At 36.8% G+C, this 27,773-nt stretch overlaps 1 pseudogene; it reads right to left on the bottom strand.

Annotated features, from left to right (window-relative positions):
• Positions 1–11,867: 11,867 nt before the first annotated feature.
• The window catches only part of LOC116873269, a 113,397-nt pseudogene continuing 97,491 nt past the window's right edge, over positions 11,868–27,773 (bottom strand).

The raw sequence follows: 27,773 nt of genomic DNA, 5'->3' as shown, positions 1-27,773 counted from the left end.
ATCAGTGGCAGTTCACTGAATAAAGGATAGTTTTTTCAGGAAATTATATTATGATAATTTGATATCTGAATTAAGGGAAAAAATGAACTTTGATCTATACCTCATATATGCACAAAATTAACTTGAAACAGATCATAGATAAAAATGTAAAACCTAAAATTAAAATCTTTAGAATAAAATATAGGAGAAAAATTTTGTGACCTTGAGTTAGGCAAATATTTCTTAAATACAACACCAAAACCAGAATTCATAAACTAAAAAAAAAAGATAATTCAAACTAATTAAAATTAGAAGTTTCTGTTTTTCAAAAACATGAGAATGAAAAGAGGCCACAGGTTGGGACAAAATACTTTTAGTCAAATACCTGATAAATGGTAAGAAAACAAGCCACTAAATTTCGGGAAGAAGATTTAGACAACTATTTCACCAAGAAAACATGTGAGTGACAAGCACATAGCAAGACTCTTGATATCATTAGTCGTAGGGGAATGCAGATGGAGGCTACAATGTCTTATCACTATGTACCTTTTAGAGTGGCTAAAATCAAAATGATTGACAGTATCTCAATATTCTATTGACAAGAATATGGGGAAATTTGATATCTCGTCCATTACTCATGGGGATATAAAATGGTATGAACACTTTGGAAAACAGTTTCGTAGTTTTCTAACAAGAAATGTGTACACCTGCCATATGCAGTGGTCCTTCTACTCCTAGGTGTTTGTTCAAGTGAAATGGAAAACATATATCCATATGAACACTTGAATATGAACGTTTGTGGCAGTTTTATTTGTAATAACCCCAAACTGAAAACAACTCACATGACAATCAAGAGGTGAATAGATAAGAAAACTGTCATATATCTATACAATGGAGCGTGTCTTAGTGATGAAAGAACCACTGATTCTCAAAAATGATTACTTCGAATGAAACTAACTGGACCAAAAATATGCATAATTCTTGCATATTCAAGGCAATACAAATCCTCCCTTTGAATCAAAGATCTTGTCTAATATTATCCTATTTTGGAGGATTAGGTATCTCATTTCTGGTATTTCCTATTTTAAGAATCAGTAGTGTCATCCAATCTCATTAAGCCACCAGTAAAGAGATTTGGGGAGACTTTCATTAACCTTCCTAACTTTGTGGTTTCCTAAAAAGAAAAGTATGATGAGAAGTTGCTTGAAGAAAGAATGATAGCCCTATAGAACTCTGCATTTATAGTAACATGTTTCTGTTTCTACAGACAGCTTTTAGCTAATTTATTGTCTACTTATTTCTTTGCTTTAAAATAGCCACTGGATTCTTGGCACCTGGGTGGCTCAGTCGGTTAAGGGTCTGACTCTTCATTTTCGTTCAGGTCATGATCCCAGAGTTAAGAGATTGAGCTCGGCATCAGGCTCCACACTACGCTTAAGATTCTCTCTCTCCCTCTCCCTCTGAGCCCCTTCCCCTGCTTGCGTGCAGATGCACACTCTTAAAAAAAAAAAAATAGCCAACAGGTTCTGCAAGAATATCATAAAATAGGCTAAATAATATGAGCCTACTTAATCAACTGGTAATATCTACTAGCCTTCAGGTCTACGTCTTACAATTTTAGGATAAAAGGGTTAACCTAATACCAGACTTCAGGAAACCTGTATGCAAAATGACCCCTTGTGTTTACTCCCTTACTTTTTTAAAATCTCTTGGGCATTATTGAAAATTATATGTTACTTGTGATGGCCATTTTGTGTTCTCATTTCCACTTCCAGAACTGAGTAGTTGCCATTTCTGTATCCCATTCAGACCCCATTACCTGTATGATTTCTGAACAGTTAAATTGTGCCTATATAAGAAATCACTGGAAGGGATTCACGAATCCCACATGTGGTAGAGTTAGTTCAGTGGGGGACCAGAAAACTCAGATGCCTGTGAATAATAACTGGAATTACATGGCATTAGTTTCTTGTGGAGATCCTAGGCATGAAATTGGAAGTGCCCATATATCCTACATTTTATACATTAAATGCTCTTGCAAATTCAAAGGTTAACTCCAAACTTACATTTTGACTGTAACAAAACTATCATAAATGAAAACAATGATTTCAAGGTATTTGAGTTAAACCCACAAAAGAACACCAGAAAAAAAATTATTATGAAGGAAAAAGAATTAGGAAAATTCCTCTAGTGTGTCTTATTCCATAGAATGGCCAGAAGCTGTCATTTCTGTAGTTATCTTTTTGGGGACACTATTTGAGTCTTCGAGTCCTAGGTTTCTAGAGGCTTTTAAATTAGTCTTAGTTTGAGGCCACTCATGTGTGGAGTTCCACTGTTATATAGACTGGAGACATGCCTGTCCTATATCTTTAATCTTGACTGTTGTAGCTATGATCAATAGAATTTGAAATTTTGCCTTCAGGCAAGGATAAAGCACTTGGGCATTACTATGTCATCTGGTAGATCCAGTTACCATGTCGGAGATCATGCAAACTTTGGAAGGTATCTCCTTTGGAAAGGTTGCTCGGACTTGCTTGACCTAATCATGAGTAGACCAAGTAAATCCTGGTTGATATTTAACTAGATCTATGTGCGACATTGTTGGGGTTCTCTAACTATTCCATATTCCATAGGTTGTGTATGATCTCACAGAGAGAAAGTCAGTTTGCACTCTGAGATGCTTTCATAGCCCTTAATGCTAGTGGCAAAATTCTAGGTCAAGGTAGCGCAAGGATTTCTTCTCTTTTTGATGCTTTTAACTTAAGGACAATGTTTACTGTTTCTGAATTTCTTAAAAACTCATGGTGACATGAACATAAAATAAAATTTTGGGGTTAAGAGAATAACCTCGGTGAGCTGTTTCTGTGTAGGGAACACAGAGTTTATTTCGCCAGCTCTGTCAGTGAAAACCTATTCAACCAGAAACTTTACAAACAGAAACTAACACATATTCATAGTTTGGAGATGGACAGTTGTATGAGATTAATTTGCATCAGAAAACTTTGAGGAGGAAGCTCTGAGCAATTTTTTTTTTTTACCATTATATATTCTGAGATTTTGTGTGACATGTAAAAACTATCTCATTCATTATGTTAAAGGGAGTAAAAGAGTAATTTGACCAGGATCCATTGGATTAATTGTGTCTCTCCTGAGAAGCCATGACAAAGTCATTACAATTCACGATTATGGAGACAGCATTCCTTTGATAGCCAGGATGTTTTTATCGGAGGATTGAGCTGATTGCTTTGGGTGATAAAAATCTTTCTAAATTTATTAGCACTTAATGTACCTGAGAGGTAAGAGACACTTATTGACCAAGGAGGTTAGGCAGAGCATTGCCCTTAGTTTCTGGAGTAATCTCTTATATGGGATTAAATAACAAATAACTCTTTGGGATATTGATAAGTCTCTGAGAAGTCACTGATGTTTTTATCATCTTTTTTTTTTTTCTTTTTAAGATTTTATTTATTTATTTGACACAGAGAGATATAGGCAGAGAGAGGGGGGGAAGCAGGCTCCCTGCTAGCAGAGAACCTGATGCGGGGCTGGGTCCCAGGACCCTGAGATCATGACCTGAGCCAAAGACAGAGGCTTAACCCACTGAGCCACCCAGGTGCCCGTTTTTACTGTTCTTAATTGTGTTCCATATTGAAGTCACAATACCATCAAGTCATGCACAACTCCAAAAGTGCATCTCCTATTTGTATAATTTTTTTTTTCTTAACTTTTTCCAGGGTTCCAGCTCAAATCATAGGTACTCAGTTTAGTTATCTTAGCAGATTAAGCATTAGGAAAGAAATGTTTTCAGGGGCCATAAGTTCAGTGCTTACACCATATCCCATGAAGGGAATGCCTTTGCCATTTTTAAGGAAAGAGGCATATCAAACAATATTAATTCACGATCAAATAAGAGGGGTCTGTAAAATCAACCTGAGTATATTTAATTCTTGAATTATAGCCAAACATTCATGTATTCTCCTTCATCTAGAAGGGGTAAGATTGTAGGTTTAAGATTTGAGTAAAGTTTAATATTGGCTAAGGAAGTAGACAGTAAAAGGTTTTCATAAACTTCCACATGATCAAATAAGAATTAACCAAGAGCACTTGGCATATAGAGCCCATGGAGTTAGTGGAAAAACCAAGTACCACACCAGCAGAAGCTTCGAGCAGTTTGGCTGCTGCTGATACTTCACACAAGTAGGAAAGGCATGTCTTTGCTCTTGAATGGAGAGTTATGCTAATGGCAGCAGCATCTTGCATGAACCATCTTATTATGTCCTAATGCAGTCAGCCCTCTCTCTCATAAACAACAAGATGAAAAACAAAACAAAACAAAACAAAACAAGATGGATGGTTTTTGTATAGTTAAGGATATCCAAAGTTGCAGGTTGCTGCAGACAGGACTTTAATGAGGAAGCTTGCCAGCATTTGGATCCATGGGAGATGTGAGGGCTGAGCTATATTAAAACAAAAATAGAACTTCCCTATGACCCTGCAATTGCACTACTGGGTACTTACCCCAAAGATACAGATGTAGTGAAAAGAAGGGCCATCTGTACCCCAATGTTTATAGCAGCAATGGCCACGGTCGCCAAACTGTGGAAAGAACCAAGATGCCCTTCAACGGACGAATGGATAAGGAAGATGTGGTCCATATACACTATGGAGTATGATGCCTCCATCAGAAAGGATGAACACCCAAGTTTTGTAGCAACATGGACGGGACTGGAAGAGATTATGCTGAGTGAAATAAGTCAAGCAGAGAGAGTCAATTATCATATGGTTTCACTTATTTGTGGAGCATAACAAATAGCATGGAGGACATAGGGAGTTAGGAGAAGGGAGTTGGGGGAAATTGGAAGGGGAGGTGAACCATGAGAGACTATGGACTCTGAAAAACAATCTGAAGGGTTTGAAGAGGTAGGGGGGTGGCAGGTTGGGGGAACCAGGTGGTGGGTATTAGAGAGGGCACGGACTGCATGGAGCACTGGGTGTGGTACAAAAACAATGAATACTGTTATGCTGAAAATAAAAATAATAATAATAATAATTATTGTCTACAAGAACTAGTCAATCCTAAAAGAAAGCAAGTGAGCAAACAAATAAACAAACAAAAAACCCAAACCAACCAAACAAAAACCTTGAGTTGTCTTTTAGTTTGGAGACAGATATAATTGGAGAGCCTTTATTTTCAGAGTACAGAAAATACCCATCTTCTGAGATTGTGACCCAAATATTGCACAGATTCTTTACAGATTTAAAACGTTTTTTCTTGATGCTCTCTGCAGCTCCCCATATATATAGATTATATATATATATATATCAATATATGGAGTCCTGTGGACTGTTTCAGGAGAGCATGACACTAAATCCTCTCCATGCCATTTCAGAGTGGATCCTCAAGCAAAAACCAAATCTTTAAGATTATCATTTAGACACTGAGGGAAATATGAGAGAATTCTCATCACACCTGAGGCATAACCAACCCAGGTATGCTGCTGATTGTCCCACCAGAAATCAAACAAATTACTAACAACTTTTACCTACTGTGTCGAAAGAAGATGACAAATGAATCTGCCATTGTAAAGTTTTTATTTAGCAGGTAGAATCTCCCTGGAATCTAGGGAGCAGGGTTCTATCGATTACCCTCAGGGCTTATGCAGATAAGTAGCCTTTTCCCTTAAGCTCCTTAACTGGCCATGGGGGAGTGCTGCAGGGACTGGTTCATGGCACAGTGTGTCCCTGCTCTAAGGGAGGCTCAATAAGAGATATTCCTCCTGAGCTTGCTTTTTGTGCCAGAGCACACTGCGGTATAATTCAGGCAGGGGTTTATATAGAATAATTTGAATTTTTATAAAGTCAGCTCCATATATTCTGCTCAGGTTAATTGAATCTTTGGCACAAAGAGTAGAGGGTAACTGATGTGATATCTGGTTTGTAGAGGCTAGTAAGTGCACAAAGTTGCACACCTCCATTTTTTACATCATACTTGGAGAAGCAACTGGTCACTTATAAGTACTACATAAATAAACATAATTTCTGAAAAGTGGATCTCTAGTATGTTCAAGTTAGGTCAAGGGAAGAATTGTGGATTGGTGCTATTCCTATCTTTTTGAATCCACTGTATGCAGTTGTATGATAACTAGGTAAAATTTTAGTAAGTTCTATGCAAATTAGCTATTGCAGAAGTCATTCTAGTTAAGTCATATATTTGCATATTGTAGAGTCAGCAAATTAAAGCCCTTGAGCTAATCCCACCTGCTTCTTGTTTTCATACAGCCTACAGGCTATGAATGATTTTTGTGTTTTTAAATGGTTGGAAAAAATCAAAAGAAGAATAATATTTTATGACATGAAAATTCTTTGACATTCAAATTTCAGTGTCCATAAAGTTTTATTGAAATACAGCTATGCTAATTTGTTTACATATTGTCTATGGCTGCTTTCACACTATGACTGCAGAGCTGAGTAGTTGTAATAGAGATCACATGCACCATAAAGCCGGAAATATTTACTCTCTGGCTTTTAGGAATAAGTTTGCTAAACCCTGTATTAGAATGATCCAGGATGCTATTTTTCATATATGATACTTTTTTGTTAGTTTGACATAACTGATATTTGAGGTACACTCTGCATAACTGGACAAAGAATAATATGTATAATACAGTAGAAATGGAGACTCTAAGATGTAGATTTTCCAGTAATTTGATGCATTGAATAGGGTATGGTATTTGGGATCAGGTTGGTGTTTGCCACCTACCAACTATGTGCCTTTGTGAAAATATATTAATAATTCTCCACTGTAGCAATTAATAAATAAATGTTGACTTTAACAATTGAGCAGTTCTTAAAGAATGATATGCAGCCAAATTAGGAAAAAGGGTATAGATTATTATTTCAAAATACAATTTTGTTTGATTTAGCATAACTTTCCTTCTTTCCTTTTTTTTTTTTTAAATCTGAGAGTCTTTTATTCCTAACTGTGGTGATGAATATACTTCTTCTTTTTATGAAGATACCATGGTTGTAGGAGTTTTGTTTTTTTTTAATTTTAAATTTTCCAAAAGGCAAATTAAAACCATGGCAACACAATTACGTACATATACCCATACATACACAGAAGTATATATATGCATATGTAAATAGACATATATACACATGTGTATTCAGGTGTCAAATGTTTTTATATTTATTCGTTTTTAAAGTTTTAAGTGTCAAATAATTTTAAATTCTCTAAACCATATGGCCCGATGCCTTTACTTCCACCTACATTCTGAAATACTTCTGTACTTTATACGTATAAGTCTTTAAGTAAGGATTATAGTCTACATAATTATTGGGAAAATATTCCAATCCTGATAGAATATGAAGTAACATTTAAGTGACTGGTATTATACTGGCTATTTGTTGCTATGATGATTACTTAAATGACATGTCTTTTAAGATATTGACTTATGTCCTGTGAGTAGAATCATTTTCCTGTTTTTTTCTAAGAAAAAAATTCTACCAAGATTTTAGAATTCATTGTGATTCATAGCTTCTGTGTCTACAGAAGTATTTTGAGTGCACTCTTCTCTAACACAAACACTTCATGGATTGATCTCCCATATTACATGTCAGAGCAAATGGCCAGCTGCTCTCAGAAAATAGGGCAATTCCCATTACAGCCTCTACTCTAAACTTTTTTATTTTCATGGGCAATTTAAAGAATGTGACTTAGGAATTACATCTATTCTTTTCTGACAGTATATCCCCAATTACTTAAATATCTAACTTGTATCTATTGATCTCTATTGAAATCCCTTTGTCCTCACAAACCTTTGTGGAATTCTCTAAAACTGTACAGGTGTTTGTTCTGAAAGGTTAAAAAAAAAATAGAAACCCTGGCGAGCTCTTGTGCACAAGAATAATTCTGACACAGCCCATCCATTTGCACCTATAAAATCCCATAAATTGGTTTATTTCATGCTCACAATTTTATGTCTTTTATAAGCCTCTCAGTGAAGTTGTTTTTATTTCTGGTGATGACATATATAAAATGATATATAAAATGAATTTTAGGGGTGCGTGGGTGGCTCAGCGGGTTAAAGCCTCTGCCTTCGGCTCAGGTCATGATCCCAGAGTCCTGGGATCGAGCCCCACATCGGGCTCTCTGCCTAGCAGGGAACCTGCTTCCTCCTCTCTCTCTCTCTGCCTGCCTCTCAGCCTACTTGTGATCTCTGTCTGTCAAATAAATAAATAAAATCTTTAAAAAAAATGAATTTTAAACATCACAAAGAAAATTCATATCAGAGTCAAGATTTGTATATACATATAGTATTAATAGACATAATGGGAGTGCCTCACATGTTACTGATAGAGACATTGCCAAATATTTTTATCAAAGCATAATTAAGGATCTTCAAAGAATAATGAATAATGGGTAAAGTACTGAGACGATGAAGAGAAGGAAATGCTCTCTTATGTTTTAAAATATATGAATAAATGAAATTCTATAAACCTCTAGACTTCATAGCTCCAAATTGATGTAAGAAAAATCTTAAATTATTGAAAGACAGTTTATTAAATTACTTAGGAAAAGAAGCACTGATTTCTAATTCGTAACATTATTTTGATATTTTAAATTCCTATGAGATGATATTCTTCCTCCTCCTTTGCTGAGGTCTCTGGCTTAGTAAAGCATCGCTGGAGGAGACTTGATTGCAGGTAATTCACATGGATCAGACTTCAAATTGTGGGTTAATCAGTATGATTCACTGGTGTGATATGGCTGTCAACAAAAATTTAATGTTATCATAAGTTCATTACAAGAAATAAACTGTCTGGAACAAGTGCAATAATATTCTGCTCTATCCAGAACTGGCAAAGTCACAAGGGGTGTTGTGTTCTCTCCTGAATTCCATGTGTAGCAAGTAAAATTAAGAGGACAGAATGTGTTATTAGCTGAGTGACCAAAGGGGTGAGAGGAACTGAAATTATTTCAAGGAAGGGGACAAGGGGTTTTATAGCTTTCAAGAATGCCCAATTCATCTGTTAGGATGAGGGATGATTGCACTTGGGATTTAGTTCTAACTTCACAGAATTAAGTTTATTTTTGCTATCTGCTTAATTTTTTGAAATTTTTTTTTCTGTAAACATAGGAGTTTCCCTACAGTTGTTTGAATTCCTAATCTTTTCCTGTGTATTTTAAATGCATTTTAGATTTTAAGTTTCTGTATATGAAGACAACATGTCCAATGAAATAGATCATAGCCTATTTCATTCAGTTATTTGTCCACTTCTAAAATATTTTACTAAACTATTTTATTTAACATGGCCTGATAGTACTTATTGATCTGGAAGTTTGTGCTCATCTTTAGTAATCTTATTTAAAAAACAATTTTGACTATTAACATCAGTCAACATTATCAATTTCTGGGGCACCTGGGTGGCTCAGTGGGTTAAAGCCTTTGCCTTTGGCTCAGGTCATGATTCCAGGGTCCTGGGATTGAGCCACGCATTGGGCTCTCTCCTCAGCAGGGAGCCTGCTTCCTTCTCTCTCTCTGCCTGCCTCTCTGCCTACTTGTGATCTCTCTCTCTCTGTCAGATAAATAAATAAAATCTTAAAAAAACAAACAAACAAAAAACCATTATCAATTTCTTCTACTTCCCCAGAAATTAAAGAAGTAGACAGTTCTGGTATAAAGTGTGGCTAACTGAAGCACAAGCTCGATGGCATTTAATTCTGTAATTTTACTTTGTGATCTATGACTATTCCCTAGCCTGCCTGAATAATAATAATAATAATAATAACAATACATATTTCATACAATTACCTGAAGAATTTTAGGATATGCCTCATGTAAAGCAGTTTGCATAGTATATTACACAAGGAATATACTAAACATCTTATTTTTGTATTATTTTTCGTGATAAATATTAGAAATAAGCTTTAGAATTTTGGAGTTTTGAAAGCAGTCGTATTTGTTTTCTAGGATTGTCATAACAAAGGACCATAGACTGAGTGACTTAACTAACAGAAATTTATTTTCTCACAGTCCTGGAAGCTGGACGTCCAAGGTGGAAGACCAAGGTGTTGGCAGGGCTGATTTCTTCTGAGGCCTTTTTATTTGGCTAACAGATGGCCATCTTCTCCTTGAGTCTTCATATGGTCTTCTCACCTCTGTGTCTGCGTCCTCATTTCCTCAGGAAACCAGTCATATTGGATTAGAGCCAACCCCTATAACCTCATTTTACCTTAATTACCTCCTTAAGGACCCTACCTCCAAGTGAAGTCACATTCTGAGGTATGGGGTGGAGGTTAGAACTTGAAGAACTTGAAGAACTTGGAGGGAAACAATTAAGGTGCTAACAGCAGTTGTGTCAAATTCATTTTAGAAAGCTCTGCAAAGATGGGTTTCCCCATCAGGAGACATGTACGATTGTGTAGATTGCTGCGGTATTCACACAGCCTGCTCATGGAAGCGGCCTGAGTGTCCATCAGAGGATGGGTGGACAAAGAAAATGTGGCGTGTGCCTACAATGCAATATGGTTCAGACTTAAAAAAGAAGGAAATCCTCCCACTTGAGACAACATAGGTAAACCTGGAAGGCACTGTGTTAAAGGGAAATGAGTCGGACACAGAAGGACAAATACTACATGATACCACTTGTAAGGGGTATCTATAATAGTCAGATTTATAGAGGCAGAGAGTAGAATGGTGATTTCCAGGGCGTTGAGAGAGAAGGAAATGGGGAGATATCAGTGAAAGTATACAAAAGGGCCAGTGATGCAGGATGTGTAATCCTAGAGGTCTGCTGTATAGCATAGAGCCTATAGGTAATGTCACTGCATTATATACTCAAAAAATTTGTGAAGAGAATAGATCTCAAGTGTTCTTATCACAAAAAGCAATAAGAAAATAGAGCACTAAGAAACTTTTGGATTGTTTACATCAATTGTTTACATTAAACTTGTAGAGCTTTTATAGGTCAATCATACATCAAGAAGGTGGTTTTCAAAATCCATTACCTATTTCCGATTTTGCAAGTGCTGAGTATCTACAGGGCACTTCATTTCCTGGGTGAAAGAAATGACACGACAAGAGCTGCAGGCCTGTTTGTGGTCTTCCTCACAATACCACCCGCTATCAGAGTCTCTAATTCTATAAAGTCAGTCTCATATTCCATGCATAGTCAGAACGAGGCGTATCCCGGAGGCAACTTGAAGGTGCTCAGAGGTAAGTTATATAGGTAAAATATTTAAAAAAAAATAAAAAGAAGTTCTAACCAAGCTTATGCTTAGATTTCAAGAAATGAATAAAACCCTGTCACAGGAAGTGGCTGGTAGAAGACTTCAGGTCAAAACAGAAACAGGTAGCTCTGAGACTTGGTGAAGGTTTTGTGGTCCAGTAAGTCCTTGACTGGTCCTTCAAAGACAGCTTGAATTTAGGGCTGTGAGGGCAGAGATTGGTGGCCTGGGGAATGACATCACCTATATTCTTGCTGAAATGAAATGGGAGAGTGAGGCATTTATAATTCCCATGAGAAGGAAGGCAGGAGCAAAGGTCTAACGAGTTGACTGGGAAGACACTTATGAGGACAGAGATCACTTTCCTTAGATTTGTTAAAGAAGCAAATATTTTTCTACTTTCTACCCTCAGGCAGGTTTTGAAAACTCTTTTATAGATAATCTTCCCAAGATTACTTAAGTGTTGATACATCATAAACGACACTGAAGTGCTTTCGATTCTTCTGGAGTCAGGGAATCATGCATAGCTTATTTTGTTTTGTTTTGTTTTTGGAGCAGTCATCTTTTTTTATTTTCTCTGTTTAAAATCAAGCAGAAAACACACATCCCTTGTTATATAGTAACATTTTCAAAGTACGTCGTTGGTAGAAGAGAAAGACTAAAAACAAAAATGTGTTTGCAGAGATCCAAAGAAAGTGTGTCTCAGGGCCTCGCCTCCCACAGCCTTGAGAAGTTGTTCAAAATGAGCCACTTCATAGTCTCTGGCTCTAAACAAGGTCGCAGAATTCATTGCCAGATATTTTAGGAAATCGTGATGATAATTCAGTAATAATGCAAGGCTGTTCTTGTCCAAAGCTGCGTAGACCAATATCGCTCCCGTTCGTAAAGGTAATCTTGGAAGATAGGGTGCTCCGTGCACCTGGGTCTTGGGTGCATCAGGATGATCTGTGAGGATCTTCAGGTCCTGTGGTCTCTCATATTTGTAGAGTAGCTGAGTGCCCAAAAGTACTTCGAAGTATTACTGGATCCCTGCTGCAGCCTCATTAACTGCAGACTCCTTATTATCTGTGTTCTCCTGAGATTTCTTGTAATGTGCATAGAATGGAGTCCACATTCTCCCTGGCAGGAAGATAAAAGACCCGTTGCTGCTTGGTAGTTAAGTCTCCATCCTCAACAAGCCATGGTTTTAGTTCTTTAGGAGTCCTTAATTCTGTTCATGAATACTTCCTCAATGTCAACAGTAGGATCCACTGGGGCCCTTTACTTGTGAGGAGGCTGAGGTGTCTTTCTGGTCTACCACCATCTGCCTTCCCATGTGTTTTCTGTTTGTTCTTTTTGACTTTCAGTTCAACACTTTTCTATTAGCAGAACAGATGTCTTCTTTCCTGGGGCAGCCCCCACCTCCATCTTCTCTGGATATTGCCCCTAGTTGGCTCTGAAGTTCACACTGTTTCCACAGATTGGCCTCCACATATTTGAGTACTCTGCTTCCTAGAACCCATTCAATCCCAATTTTTATTCCAACCCTGTAATGTAAGAAGCATTTCACTTGCTTGTCCTTTATGGCAACCTTTACATAAAGGTTGTATAGTTTATTTTGTAAGCTGTTTTGCTCATGACTCTATCATCTGTATTCTTTGCCAGCCATAGCTCTTGCTACATTTCCCTTATACTATATACGTCAGTCTTACAGAAATGCCCTAAAAATCTAAATGGGTTCTACTTCTCCCATTTGCTTCCATATGCATGTGCTCTTGACTGTAGGAATGCCCCTTCCCCATGCGCTGGCTGGTGAATTTCTCATCCTGTAAGATTTGGTTCAGTCACAGCACTCACAAGGGTGCTTCCCTTGATCAGACACTAATCAGAGTTTGGTTCTTTCCCCATGCAACCATTTCCCATGTGCCCTGCTTTCATAGTGCTTATCCATAATGCTTACCTAATGGTCTAAAATTCTGACTTCTTTGTCTATTATTATAATAGACTATGAGCTGTTTCCTAATAAGAACGATGATTTCTAAATGTTTCCATCTTTTGCAATAATGTAACACCTGGAGGATTATAGCTAATTAATGAATAAAAGAATGAGTAAACACAACATGAATATAACATACACTAATACCCAACTACATACATCAACAGGAAATTGTCCAAAGCTCTGTTCAGAGGAGTATGACCCTAAAACTGCATTGCCTTACTGTCCTTCCTTTACTGTCAATGTCATTGGAAATAAATCTGATTCTCAGTGTTGAGGATGAAATGATAAATGATAAAGCAAATCTCTGAACTCTTGCAGTCAGAGATGCTCAGTGATACCATACATGAAGGAAAAGCATTTCTATTTCAGCATAGCAAAGGAAACCATTTTCAGCTCAAACATCAACAAGAAAGTTAGTTTCCTCCAAAGGAGCAAATTATAGTAACACTTTTGCAACAAAAGCATGTGGCAGAATGCAAAACACAGAAGCAGAACACAGAATTATGGAGTCAGAGAACAAAGAATACTTCAATTGGAAAGAAGAAAGACAGAAAGCTACAGGGCAACTAGAGGCCAAACACATGACACTTATTAACTCATGAACTAATGGGTGGCCTTTTTAAAAACACATTTAAAAGACAAAGACTGATTACTTCAAGTGAACCTGAAAAGTATAATAAAAAATTCAAAATTATCTTCATTTAAATCGAACCAGAGATGGAAATTATTAGGCAAAACAAAAGAAAAAGAGGTATGGCAACAATTCAGTCGCTGTAAACCAATGTCCCAGCAGGCAGGGCTATTTTGTGGAGTAGTGAAAAGAATTCTAAAATTCATCTTCGGGGGAAAGTATGAGAATAATCAGAGAATTTTTGTAAGAAATAAGAATAAGATAAACTGCAAAAATGAAACAATATATTTTAAAATGATAATATTGATACACAGAAAGATTGATGGAATAGAAAAAGATCAATATTTATATAATGTAAATATATTAAAGGAGTGGAATCTTAAGTCAGTAATGTAATTTCTAATCAAGTGATGACGAAAGCCATTTAATTCTTTTCTCTTCCCTGAAACACACTGGAATCAAGGCAACAACAACCCCAACAAAGAAGGAACATTTCAAATTCAGTAAGAATTTTAGCTAGGTGAGACTTGTCAAAGTATTATTATTTTACTAAAATTCTTATCTGATTTCCTTTTTACTTGGGTTTGTGGCTTAATAGTTAATACAGTTGATGCCCCAGAGTATCCATGCTTTCAGCCTGTGATTTGTCATATCTCTCTGTCTCTCGTTCACTGTCTCTAATCTCTGTCTGTCTCTTTCTGCCACACACACACACACACACACACACACACACCCATCCCTTCATTCAGCTAATACTAAGTCATTTACACAGCACATTCCTCTAGGAACCATTGTGTTTCATTCTAAGTGTACATTTATACCAGGCAGTTGTGGTGTTGTCATTATTGTTAAAGTTGTTGTATGGTTATTCTTTGTTTTATCATCTTGTCTGCTCTCCTGTTTTCCTTCAAGTTACGTTCAGGGATTCAGTTTTTGTTGGGTCCCTTCTGCCTTTAAGATACGATTTACCCTTTTGATATTTTCTAGATGAGTAGAAAATAGGCTTATAAGCTGAACTTCTTTGGATTCTTGGTTTTTCAAGGTAATGTGAATAGGAGGACAGTCTTCTCTACTGGTCTTACTAGAGGTAGCATTTCAGCTTTCGTGGTGGTCCCTCTGTTTGCATGGAGGGAGGGGGGGAGGGAGAGTTCAAGGAGTAGGGGAGGGAGGGATTTTTTATAGACTTGGTTTATATGATTTTGGGGAAATGGCAAGTCTAGAATTTACAGGTCAGACAGGGCAGAAACTCTGGGAAGAGTTGATGCCACAGCTGGAGTTCAGAAGCATGGCAGAGATGGAACCCTCTCTTCCTTGGGGTCCTTCCATCTTTTTCTCTATGGCCTTCAAATGGTTAGATGAGGCCCATGTACATATGGAAGAGAGCCAGACTATATGTTAATCTCATGTAAAAAGTATCTTCCCAGCAACATCTAGACTGCTATTTGACCACATAAGTGACTAGTCAAGTTGACACAGAACATTAACCATCACAGTGATTCATCAGTCCCCATTTGTCTGTGCCCTTTATTTCCCCAAACAATGAGCAAATAGTGGTATACAGAAGCATACCCACCACCAACCTTTTTCTATTTGAAAGAACTTAAAATCCTCCTTGTTCAAATTTGTATGTCTTCGCTTTATTTCTAGGAACCTTTTGAAATATCTGAAATTCTATTTTTTTTAATCTTACCATTATTTAATGATTTTGAGGCTTATTCTTGTATTTTTTTTTAAGATTTATAAATTTGAGAGAGAGAGAGAGAGGGCATTCTCATGTGAGCTAAGAGGAAGGGTAGAGGGAGAAGGAGAAGCAGACTCCCCAGTGAGCATGGAGCCCTGTGTGGGGCTCCATCTCAGGACCCTGAGATCATGACCTGAGCTGAAATCAAAAGTTGGACGCTTAACCTGCTGAGCCACCCAGGCATCACTTGTATTAACTTTTGTGTTTACTAATGATAACATTACTTTGTTTATTTTATATTTTAATGTAAAATATAGATTTTTGTGGATATTTATATACGGAAATTACTTGAATTATTTGACCTCAGATGAAAATTCCTCCTGAAAAATTTTCTCTTTGCTTCTACAGGTTTCTACAATCACTAGAGATCCGTGACTTAGAATTTTCAAGTAAATTAGCATCTTGCAGCTCTTTGGGTTACCCACGTAGTTTCTGTTGGGTGAGAAACCTACCCGAGGGCTGGGGTGTGGTTGCAAAACTCGCAGAAAAGAATCAATTTTTGTTTTTCTTCTCTGCTCAGGGCCTAAGTGTCTGAAAGGATTTCTCGCATCAAGGCAATGATACAGTTATTGATAGTTTTCTCTCCAGAATAATTGTTTCTTTCCTACTATGTCATGCATGGATGAAAGAATTATGTTTATTTGTTGATTTTATTTTTTGGTTATTATCAGAGAAAGTGTTAGTGTAGTCAACTGGGTACATTAAATGTATAAGTTATTTAAGTATGATTTTCAATTTATCACATTTTTCCTTATTTTTTTTTAAATTACTGCTCTATTGGAAATGCCTTGTTTCTATCGAAGTATTGTTATGAATTCTTTTGTTTTGAACTCATACTGTCAGAGGATTTTTCTATTTGATCAAGCATTTCAAAAAACACATCTTTTGGGTATTCTGAGTACAGTTGACCTCTAAACAACACAGGGGTCAGGGGTGTCCCTGCAGAGTTGAAAGTCCACATATAATTTTTGACTCCCCCAAAACTTAACCACTAATAGCATACTGTTGAAGGAAGCCTTATCAAGAATTTGAAATGAGCTCTTCATAAATAGGCATTGAATATAGTTAAATTAATTTGGGATCGGCACTAAAAAATATTAAAATACATATGTGCCTATTTTATTCTGAGAACTTGGTATCACCTGTTGAGTCATTTAGTGTCAAGACTCCCTATTGGGATTTCTGACTCCATGAAGTTGCAACTTAGGGAACTGTTTGGAAACAGAAAATTATGACTCCCAGGCTTGACCCTATTCATAAGCCCTCTCCTCTTAGAATCTAGGACACAGAGGTTAAAGCTTGGAAGTCATTTGAAAACAATTTCATAGCTTTCGGTAGAACTCATGCATGCACATATTTCAGACTAATAAATATCTGGACAAGGAAAATCTGAAATTTTCCTTGATAAAATGGATTCCTATTTATTGGGCAGCACAAGTTGCTTTTCAAGGCTAAACCTGAATCCTTCTTGCTAAAACGCTAAGTCACCTCCTCAGTTAACAGAAAAGGCCACTGCTCAGTATTCCCTAGGCCATATCTCCTCTCCTTGAAGATTAGGTGTCCATTCAACCTTCTTTCTTTAAAGCTGTAATGAACCTCATTTCTCTCTCTCTCTCTCCTGGGGACAATTCCCTGACTTTTCGTCACTTGGTAAGTTCCTCTGTGTCCTCTTGCTCAGAACCCCATAACCCCTGCTTGTCAGGGTGTCTGGGTATCCACAAGCTACCCACAGTCCGCCCTATCCTTTTTATTCCGATGTGGCATGGATAGCAATCAACTCTGCGAGAATCTGTATTCTCCTGCAGGCTTCTACAAGGAAGCAAAAGACCTTCTTCCTCTGGCAAGTGAACATTCTAGATTTTATTATTTTTTATTATATACGTTTTATGAAATCCACAACGTGTCTGCAAACAGCCCCTTAAATAAACAGCGTATCACTTCGGCTGGGCACCTCACGCTGGGCAAAACACGGTGGCCCTCCAGTGACAGTTCTTTTCTGCTTCCTAAAACTGTTGACCTTCTCTAAATATTTCATTTCTTTTTAGGAAAAACGCAGGGATGTTGTTAGACGTAACTCAGTTCTTTTAAAAGTTTAGACTCTGTGTCTTGTCAGCAGAACAAATAGACACAGCTCCAGTGGGCCCTGCATATGAAATCACTAACAGGATAATCCTACAGGATGCCAACTTCAATGCTTCAGTGAAAAACCACTTCAATAATAGTTTGCTACAGAGGTGTATTTTACAATCCAATGAGCTAACAAATTCTAACCCACCGAGCTTAAAACAAGATAAAATAAAATAAAACATAAAATGTTCTTGTTCTGCAGAACTGGGCATGGCAATTTCTTGTGGCTTTTTTGGAAAAATATTACATTTCAGATGGCTCTTCTCATGGAGTTGGGTAAAGATAATTCATCAGAAAATATTCATTAATAGCTGTGTGTGATTAAAAAGCTGTCCAAGTTCCTTTTTTCCCCCTCCTGGTCTGAGAAGATTTTATTTAAAGCCTTAAGCAGGATAAATTAATGTTCTGTTCATCCCTTCTGCTGCCTTCACTTGTTTATTAATTAGCATAATCTTCTAACATTTAGCAAGATAAAGCCTGCTGAACACTGGGGAGATACATTTAGAAAAGAAATACAAAAGCTGGTGAGAATTCTACCTCGTAGCCAGGCTTCTCTCTTTATTAATTTTAATCAAAGGAGGTTTGACTGTAAACACATCATCACTTCATATTTACATGTAATGCATCCTCATTAGCAACAAGAGAGAGACGGAGGATTCAGGTGATAAATATGGCTGTCCTAAATGTATTGTGGTACCTGTGAGTAAAAGAGAAAGTGGCAACTCTGAAGATGTTTCAGGACAAATTTAATACATGGGTCACCATGACCAGGATAGTAGGCTGTGTGACACAGCCCAGGCTGTCCATCTTCTCAGAGTCTGTGCTAGACCTGCCTATCCCATTGACAAATATGTCCGCCGTTATGATATGTCAGTCACAAGATGCAAAAGTCACACACTCTTGGCCTTCTGGGAGCATTGTGTGGTAGGAACACACAGACACTAGTCAAATAAGCATGCAATAAATATTTAACTAAACCTGTGAAAATTACTTGAGATCATAAAAGCAACAGCAGCACCAAATTTAATCTGGGAAGGTTTTCCTGAGATAACACTTACTTTCAAAGTCTAACAAGGTGAGGCACCTTGGTAGCTCAGTTGGTTCAACAACAGCCTTCAGCTCAGGTCATGATCCTGGAGTCCTGGGATCAAGTCCTGCATCAGACTGGCTAGTTCGGTTGGGCGTCCCACTCTTGATTTCGGCTTAGCTCATGATCTCAGGGTCCTGGGATTGAGTGCTCAGTGGGGAGTCTGCTTGAGATTCTCTCTCTCCACCTCCCTCTACCCCACCTCCCACTAACACACACGCTCTCTAAAATAAATAAATAAATCTTTAAAAACGAAGACTGTAAGTATAGACACACAAAAACATACAACTCTCACTTGTCAGTAGGAAAATTTCTCTCTAAATGTACATATTGAGGAAAAACACAGAATGAGGCCCAAATGATAACATAGAGGCTAGTCATGGGTACTTAATCTGAAATGGATTTAGGTGCAAAAACATAACTGCTATCCCAGTCTGTAGTCAAATGACCTGGTGCTGTCTTCTTAATGAGAGAGATTAAGTATAATGCTCCTGGACAACAAAATATATAACATTAATTCTTAGTCTGTGTTACATTATAGGTTCAAAGGCCTTTTCAATTCATTAGGAAAAGACAAAACTTATTCTCAACAGATTTAATAAATCTCAGATAATATGCTAAGCCTACTTTTGTTAATTTTGAAAATAGCAAGCCAGTTGGGTTTCCAGAGGTCCCTCTGTTGCTTCCGCACCCCCAACCCTTCTCAACTCTTTTATTTTGTCCTGTTTCTCATTTTCATCACTACTTCTTTTCCCTTCTTTCTTCTTTTTAAATTTTGTTCATATTATATGTCCTTCTCCTTATTAGAAGTGATGTGATTTTTCTTCTAAAGATAAATTTCCCAAGGAGTTGAAACTAACAAACACAATAATTCCTTGGTGCTAAAGAAATCTGCTTCCACTATTTTATGTTTTCAAATTCATTTTTGATATGTTATAGAATTTCCATTCATTTTTCTTTCCTACTTTATTTTAGCCATCAAATGTATTACTACATTTCAGAATTCTAAAACCTATTTTTTTCCTATTAAAGCACTAGTTCCAGACATATATTTAATGAAACATAGAGTTATAAATCCTCATAAAATCTTGGATTATAGGCCTGCTTGATTCTTTAAAAATTGAAACACCTAATAAATTTTGGAGTTGAACATAGAAATAAAAAGAAAGGTTTGCTAATACAGCTCAAGGAGTAGTAATTATTCAACAAGAGATAACTTTCAACTGCTTTGGAGGTTCGAATGTTGGTTGATATTTGGGCATCAACCCAAACTAAAAAATGGAATTTTTGGTTCAACAAAATTATATATTCAATGAAATGGATTAGTAAATTGAATAAATATGTAAGAGTAGCTAATGTTTCAAATGAGAATTAGGAGCTGTAGAAATCAATTTCCTTCTCTAAAATAGTTATCTTTTCTAAAACAATGTAGATTTTTGGAATATATTTTATTGGGTTTGGAATACCAGAGACAATACAAGGAATGAAGGAAGGATATAAAGTAGTGAAATTGAATGGAGGGTCAAGTCATTAGGGACAGGTGAGATCAGAGAGATCAATTTTCATAAATATAAGTTGGGTAGAAAATACATGTAAAGTCACATTCTTTTGGGGTGGGGTAGGGGAGCTGGATCAAGGAGCTGGTCTAGTTCGGCCAGGTCCTCTCCATTGACAGTTGCTAACTTACGCTACCTTCCTCTCCTTCTCTGAGTTGCTGAGCAGAGTTTATTCACATTCTTATTCTCAGGATCAAAGATAGATTCTGGGTGATGAGGGTATGCTGGCAGCCTGCTGGTCCCATCCACAGTTCCAGTACCAGAGCACTACTGACTTTGGGAATCCAACAATTCCGTGTTGCAGGAGGCTGTCCTTTGTATTATGGAATGCCTGGCAGATCACTGGCCTGTATTGGCTTAGAGTGTGATCACTGTGCTAGGGCAGCCCCCAAGTCATCGGTGAGTGGACAGTGAAGTGCGTCATCCCATGTTCCTGGAGGAGAATATGCTGACCTTTAGAGGTGGTGCTTTCAAATGAGAGACCCTCAAGTTTAACCTTCACAGCAAATCTGTTTTTCAATGCACACCTCTCTATCCATCTCTAATACAACATGTTTAATTAATGATTAATACTTATTTGGTTCTGTATTCATGGGCTGACCATCAGCATTCTGAATCTAAGGGATACCCCTTTGCTCGTCTCTGTTTCTCCATCCCCTCCCAAATTCCTGGCGAGTAGAAGACCCTTCACTACCATTTGCTGAATTTTTTTTCAGACTGAAATGCTAAATCACAAAACAACTGTACTCATTTATGAAATCAATTAGCAATGACATAGGTGTTCTCCCTGAAAGGATAGGCTAGCCGATTAATTCTGTCATAAGTGAAAGTCTGTCCCTCAAAGAATACTGTAAGAGAATGTTCCCCAAACTCAACATGTGTTAATGTACTGTTCCTCTGCCTTTTCATGTACTTACAGTCAGTGACCTACAACTTCCAGCAAATTTTATCTTGTCCTCTTACCTCACAGATTCCCAGTTGTACAGTTTAATTATGTAACTTAGTGCTTAGACCACAATGGAGTCATCACCCAATGTTTTCCTCTCTGCCCAATGCAACATTAGCTGCATAACAAATGCTCGGCAAAACCTTACTGATTTGATTCAAAAATCCTTTAGTATACCATTAAAGTAACTACGAGCTACATTACATAAAAATCACTCTAACATATTTTAGGCAGATCTGAATTAGTCTCTAATAGTTCATGTAGCAATTTAAATTCCTAAGAAACCAAGGATGGATATCATTCTGCCAAAGTTTTACCTGCATTCATTCATTCTTTCATTAATTAACAAAGATTACCTAATCTTTTACTTAACTCATAATCTAGTCATTAAGACAGCCATGGGGGGTGGTGGGAACAGACGCCATAAAACTACATAGGGGTAATGATAAAAGTAAATGGAGAGATCCAGGATAGCATAATGAATAAGAATATGGACTCCAGACACATGGCACGGGTTCAAATTGCAGCTCTGTCACTAATTGAATGACTTTAAGAAAAGTTACTGACTCACCATGCCTTACTTTCTTCATCTGTAAATTGTGGATAATAACAGTACCTAGCTTACAGAGTTGTTGCTGAGTACAGAATTTTAAGTGTTGTTTTTTTTTTTTTTCTTTCAACATTTTAAATATTTGCACTCCAGATCATCATACTGGGGTCTTGAACGTCAATCAAGTAGCATATTACACTGGGGTCATTTGAGTCTTTTCTCTTTGATTACTTGTATCCTCCTGATCCAAGACTGAGAAACAGATCTCCCACCATCCAGCTCATGTTGACTAAATTGTTAATTCTGGTAGACATGGATAACGGTTTCGGAATTGTTAGCCTGACTCCGTGGACCCTTCCAGACCACAGTGCTTCCGTGCACTTTCTTTTGCTATTAGTCACATAGATTCCATTCAGTTACAGTGTTTCTCCGGTGAGCATCTTTCCGCACTCCCTTAAGTGAAGTGGAGTCTTATACATAGATGCAATCAGTTTCTTTTCTTACATTCCATTCTGGAATTCCCTAAGCATCACATAAAGTGTATTGCTGTGTCCATATTAAATTTTCATATCTTAGTGTTCAACCTCTGTTCTGTAAAGTTCTATGGGATTTGTCAAATTCATAGTGTCATGTATCAACTGTTACAGTATCCTACAGAAACATTTCACTGCTTTAGCCCTACCCTATGCTCCACCTGGTTAATTTTTCCAAATCTAAACTCAGGACCACCACTGGTATATTTAACGTTGCTGTAGTTTTCTCTTTCCAGAGTGTCAAATAAAGGAGATCACATAGCATGGGGCTTCTTTGACTGGTTTATATCACTCTACAATATTCCTGTAACTTTCATCAGGACTTTGCATGGACTGGCAACTCATTCCTTTTTATCGTGAGTATATTTCAGTTTATAGATGTGTTACAGTGTGTTTAGCCAGTTATCTATTGAGAACATTTTGGTTGCTTCTAGTATTTTTGATTATGATTAAAGTTGTAATAAACATGAATGTCAGATTTTTGAGTGGGTATAACTATTCAAAGCAATTGGGTAAATATCTAAGAGTGCATTGTTAGATCATATAAGACTATATTTAACTTTATAAGAAAAGTACCAAACTCTCTTCCAAAATGTCTATATGACTTTGCATTCCCCTCAAAAATGAATGAGAATTCTTGTCAATTCCTTCCTTCCTGCCTGCTTCCTTCCTTCCTTCTATCCTTCCTTCTTACCTTCCTTCCTTCCTTCCATTTGCTTTCTTCCTCCTTCCTATCCTTCCTTACTTATTATTGATTCAGTTTCTTTAATAGATGCAGAACTATTAGATTATTTTTCCGTATGTGAGCTCTGTAGTTTATGGCTTTCAAGGAATGAGAATAATTAATCTAAGTAAGCAAATATGTAAAAATCAAATTGTTCATAGTATCCTTTATTATCCTTTTTCTACCTGTTGGGTAAGCCAAGATAACCTCTCTTTCATAACTGATATTGGTAATTTGTATTTTCTGTCCTTTTTATTTTCTTGGAGAGTCTGGGTAGAGTCTTATCAATTTTATTAATCTTTTCAAATAACCTGCTTTAGGCTTTGTCAGTTGTTTTTTTTTTTTTGCATGATTTTTATGTTTTCAATTTCACCAATAGCTGTTCTAAATTTCATTTATTTTAAAATTTATTCTGCTAGAGTTTTTTAGATAATTTTTTCTAACATATGAATTTAATGCTGTTGCTATCCTAAGCTCTGCTTTTATTGAATGCCATAGATTTTGATATATTGTGATTTAATTTTACTTTAGTTAAAAATTTTTTTGAAGTTTTAATTTAAATTCCAGTTAGTTAACTTGCAGTGTAATGTGAGTTTCAGGTGAACAACATAGTGATTCAGCACTTCTGAACATCACCTAGTGCTCATCACAATTGTACTCCTTAATCCCCATCCCCCATTTCACACATTCCCACACCCACCTCCCTTCTGGTAACCATCAGTTTGTTCTCTATAGTTAAGAGTCTGTTTCTTGGTTTGCCTTGCCCTCTTTTTGTTCTTTGCTCATTTGTTTTATTTCTTAAATTCCACATATGAGTGAAGTCATATGGTATTTGTCTTTCTCTGACTAACTTCACTTAACATAATACTCTCTAGCCCCATCCATGTCATTGCAAGTGGCAAGATTTCATTCTTGTTTATGGCTAAATAATATTCATTGCATATGTATACCGCATCTAATTTATCCAATCAACTGTCGATGGGCACTTGGGCTGTTTTCATACTCTGGCTGTTATTGATAATACTGCTTTCAATATCAGGGTACATGTATCTCTTTGAGTTAGTATTTTTCTATTCTTTGGATAAATACCTAGTAGTATAATTGCTGGGTCATAGGTTAGTTCTATTTTTAACTTTTTGATTAACCTCCATACTGTTTTCCACAATGGCTGTACCAGTTTGCATTTCCATGAATAGTGCAAGAGGGTTTCCCTTTCTCCCCTCCTCACCAACACCTATTTTTTCTTTTGTTGCTGATTTTAACCATTCTGACAGGTGTGAGGTGATATTGTAGTTTTGATTTGCATTTACCTGATGATGAATGATGTTGAACATCTTTTCGTGTGTCTGTTGGTCACCTGTATATCTTCTTTGGATAAATGTCTGTTCATGTCTTCTGCCCATTTTTTAATTGGATTATTCATATTTTGGGTGTTGAGTTTTGTAAGTTCTTCATATATTTTGGATTTTAGTTGAAAGCCTCTTAACTTTAAAAAAATCATTAGCTTATGTATCATTTAGGTATGTAACGTTTAATTTGCAAATATTTAGGGATTTTCTGCTGTTTTTCTGTTATTGAATTCTTTAATTCCATTTGATCTGAAATCATACTTTGTATAATTTTTGTTCATCATGTTTTTAAAGCTGTGTTTTATGGCCCAGAATAGGGTCTCTCTCGAATATCCATGTGGGCTTGCAATGACTGTATATTCTGCTGTTATTTGATAGCATATTCCACAAATGTCAGTTCAATGAAGTTGATTGATAGTGCTAGTCAATTCAGCTATGTCTTTACTGATTTTATGCCTGCTGGATTACTAACAGAGGGTTAATTAATTAATTGGATTTAATTTGTAGTATACATTTTTATCTTATGTAAGTTTACTTTCAAATACTACACCATTCTTGTGTAGTGTAGGGAATTATAATTATTTCCAATTTCTACCTACAACCCCTTGTGTTATTGCTCTTATTAATTTCATTCATCTGAATGCTATAAATGCCCAATAAATTTTTAATGTAACCATTTAAAATAATCAGTTAAGTTTTTAAAAAATTAAGTATTTGTTGTTATATTTATTTATTCTTAGATACTCTTCTGTTCTTTATGCAGATCTAAATGTATGACCTATATATTTTTCCATCTGTCTGAAAAACTTTCAGCATTACCTGAAGGGTAGATTTAGTGGCTGTGAATTTCCACAGTTTTCAATAGTTGAGAAAATATTTACTTTTCCTTCACTTTTGAAGAGTAATAATTTGTGTGTATAGAATTCTTAGATTCTTTTTTCTTTCATTTAAGTATTTACCTAAAAATAAAAATACATTTTAAGTATTTACCTATACTCCCTTACTGCTTGCATGGTATCTAAGAACTTTTCTGTAATTGCTTCTTGTTCCCCTCTAGGTAATATGTTCCCCAAACATCCTCCCTGGGTTTCAAGACTTTCCCTTTAGTATTCTGCAATTTGAATATACTATGCTCATGATTTTTGTTTGTTTGTTTGTTTGTTTTGTTATTTTATCTTCTTGTTTCCGGGATATCCTAGAACTGTGGCTTATTGTATATCATCCATTTTGGAAAATTCACCTGCTATTTCCTCAGATGTTTCTTCTACCTCATTCTCTTTTTTTCTTCTGACATTCCAATTATACCCATGTTGTGTCTTTGGAAATTGACCCACAGTTCTTAGATCTTCTTTTTTGTCTTTTTTGTTTTGTTTTTAGCTTATCTCTTTTCATTTTATTTGTGACATTTATATTGCTTGATTATCAAGCCCAGGATTCTTTTTTCAGCTATGTTGTATGAGCCCATCAAAGACATTACTTATTTCGGTTGCAATGTTTTTGATTTCCATTTCCTTTTGACTCTTGTAGAACTCCCATCTTTCTGCTTGTAATGGCCATCTATTCTTGCATGTTGTCTGCTCTTTTGATTAGAGCCCTTAATGTATTAATCTTAGTTATTTTAAATTCCTTCTCAGATAATTCCTACACATCAGAGCCCAATTCTGATTATTGCCTTTTCTCTTCATAATCCATATCCTTTCACCTTTTGACATGACTTCTAATTCCCCCTTCTCCCCCTAAAAATCAAATATTTTATATCAAGTGATAAGAACTGAATTAAGTAGGACTTCAGTGTGGGGATTTATGTTAATTTGGCTATGAATTGGGCTCTGTTTAATGTTTGTTATGGCTCTAGGTTGTCATAGCTAATGCTTGTTGTAGCCAGAGGCTTCAACTTCCTCTGTGATCTCTGTTGTTATCTCCTCTTTTGATTTTCGGCTTCCCTAAGTACTCCTCCTTGGAAAGAATTGGTATCTTGCACATCCATCAGATACAATCCCTTGTTATGTTGGGTCCTTGTTGGTATGGTGGTAAGGAGTGAGGAACTGAGGGGTTCTGTAATAGTTTGATTAAATCTGAGTGTTTTCATGGGACTGTATTTCACGGTTGTGACCTTCACAGTGTTTCTCCAATGGTATTTTATTTTCCCCCTGTATCTTTATTCCCTTCTCCAACCCCTGCTGTTTCCACCTGGGATGAGACAGTAATACCAGAGAAGACTGGAGTGAGAGAAAAGTCTCCTCTCCAAAACTGTGGTAAGAAGGGTTAGGGGAAGTCTGTTCTCCTAGAGAGAAGGCATTTGTTATGAGAAGGCTGCACTTGTATTCACAGTGATTATGCTGCCTGTCCTCTGGCCAGACACACAGGTGAATCTTCCTCAAATCTTTATAGGGAGAATCCCACAGTGAGGTTCGTTTCCTGGCAGTATAACCTTCAAAAATCTGAGGACTTGTCTAAGGCTGCTGTTTAGGAATTTCCTACTTTTTTTTTTCAGTTTTATTTTTCTGAGAGAGCTCAATAGACAGAACATGAGTAGGGGGTGCAGAGGGAGAGGGGGAAGCAGGGAAAGGGAGAAGCAGGCTCCCTACTAAGCAGGGAGCTGGATGCGGGGCTTGATCCCAGGACTCTGGGATCATGACCTGAGCTGAAGGCAGACACTTAACCAACTGAGCCACCGGAGCACTACAGAAATTTCTTACTTTCAAGGTAGTCCACATGCAACCTCCAACAATTCATCAAAATTAGCATTTAAGTGTTTCGACCAGATTATTGTTCCAGTGGATTCTCCTTTAAGTATGTAGAGCTAGGCCGTGACTCCTGGGATATGCTTGTGTCTCCAAATTTTGCTTGTGATTAAATCTGTTTCCTCAGTTTTATGGCTTAGAAAAGGTGTGGATTTTCTGTTTGTCTAGCTTATTCTTGTTGTAGGTATGGGAATGCTGACGTCCAAACTCTTTACACTTCAGTGAAGCAACTAGAAGTTAGGGACAGTTCTGAAAGCCAATTTTCTAAGTCTCCTTCTTAAAAAAATAAATAAATAAAGATTTACTTGAGAGAGAGAGAGTGTGTGCACACAAGAGCAAGTGCACAAGCAGGGGAGGGGCAAGGGAGAGACTCTCAAGAGGCCTCCCTGCTGAGCTTGAAGCCTGGCTTGGGGCTTTGTGTGGGTCTTCACACTCATGAGATCATGACCAGAGCCAAAACCAAGAGTCGGATGCTTAATTGACTGAGTCATCCAGGCACCCACCTAACTTTCCTTCTTCATTCCTTTCCTATAGTAAAGGGAAAAAATAATAGTTTTACTTACTTCTGTCATATTTCAAGAAAAGATAAAAAAGCATG

Source organism: Lontra canadensis, unplaced genomic scaffold, assembly GCF_010015895.1.
Source record: "Lontra canadensis isolate GAN:19392208 unplaced genomic scaffold, GSC_riverotter_1.0 scaffold32, whole genome shotgun sequence".
Lineage (NCBI taxonomy): Eukaryota > Metazoa > Chordata > Mammalia > Carnivora > Mustelidae > Lontra > Lontra canadensis.
This window is presented reverse-complemented; position numbering and strand designations above follow the sequence as displayed.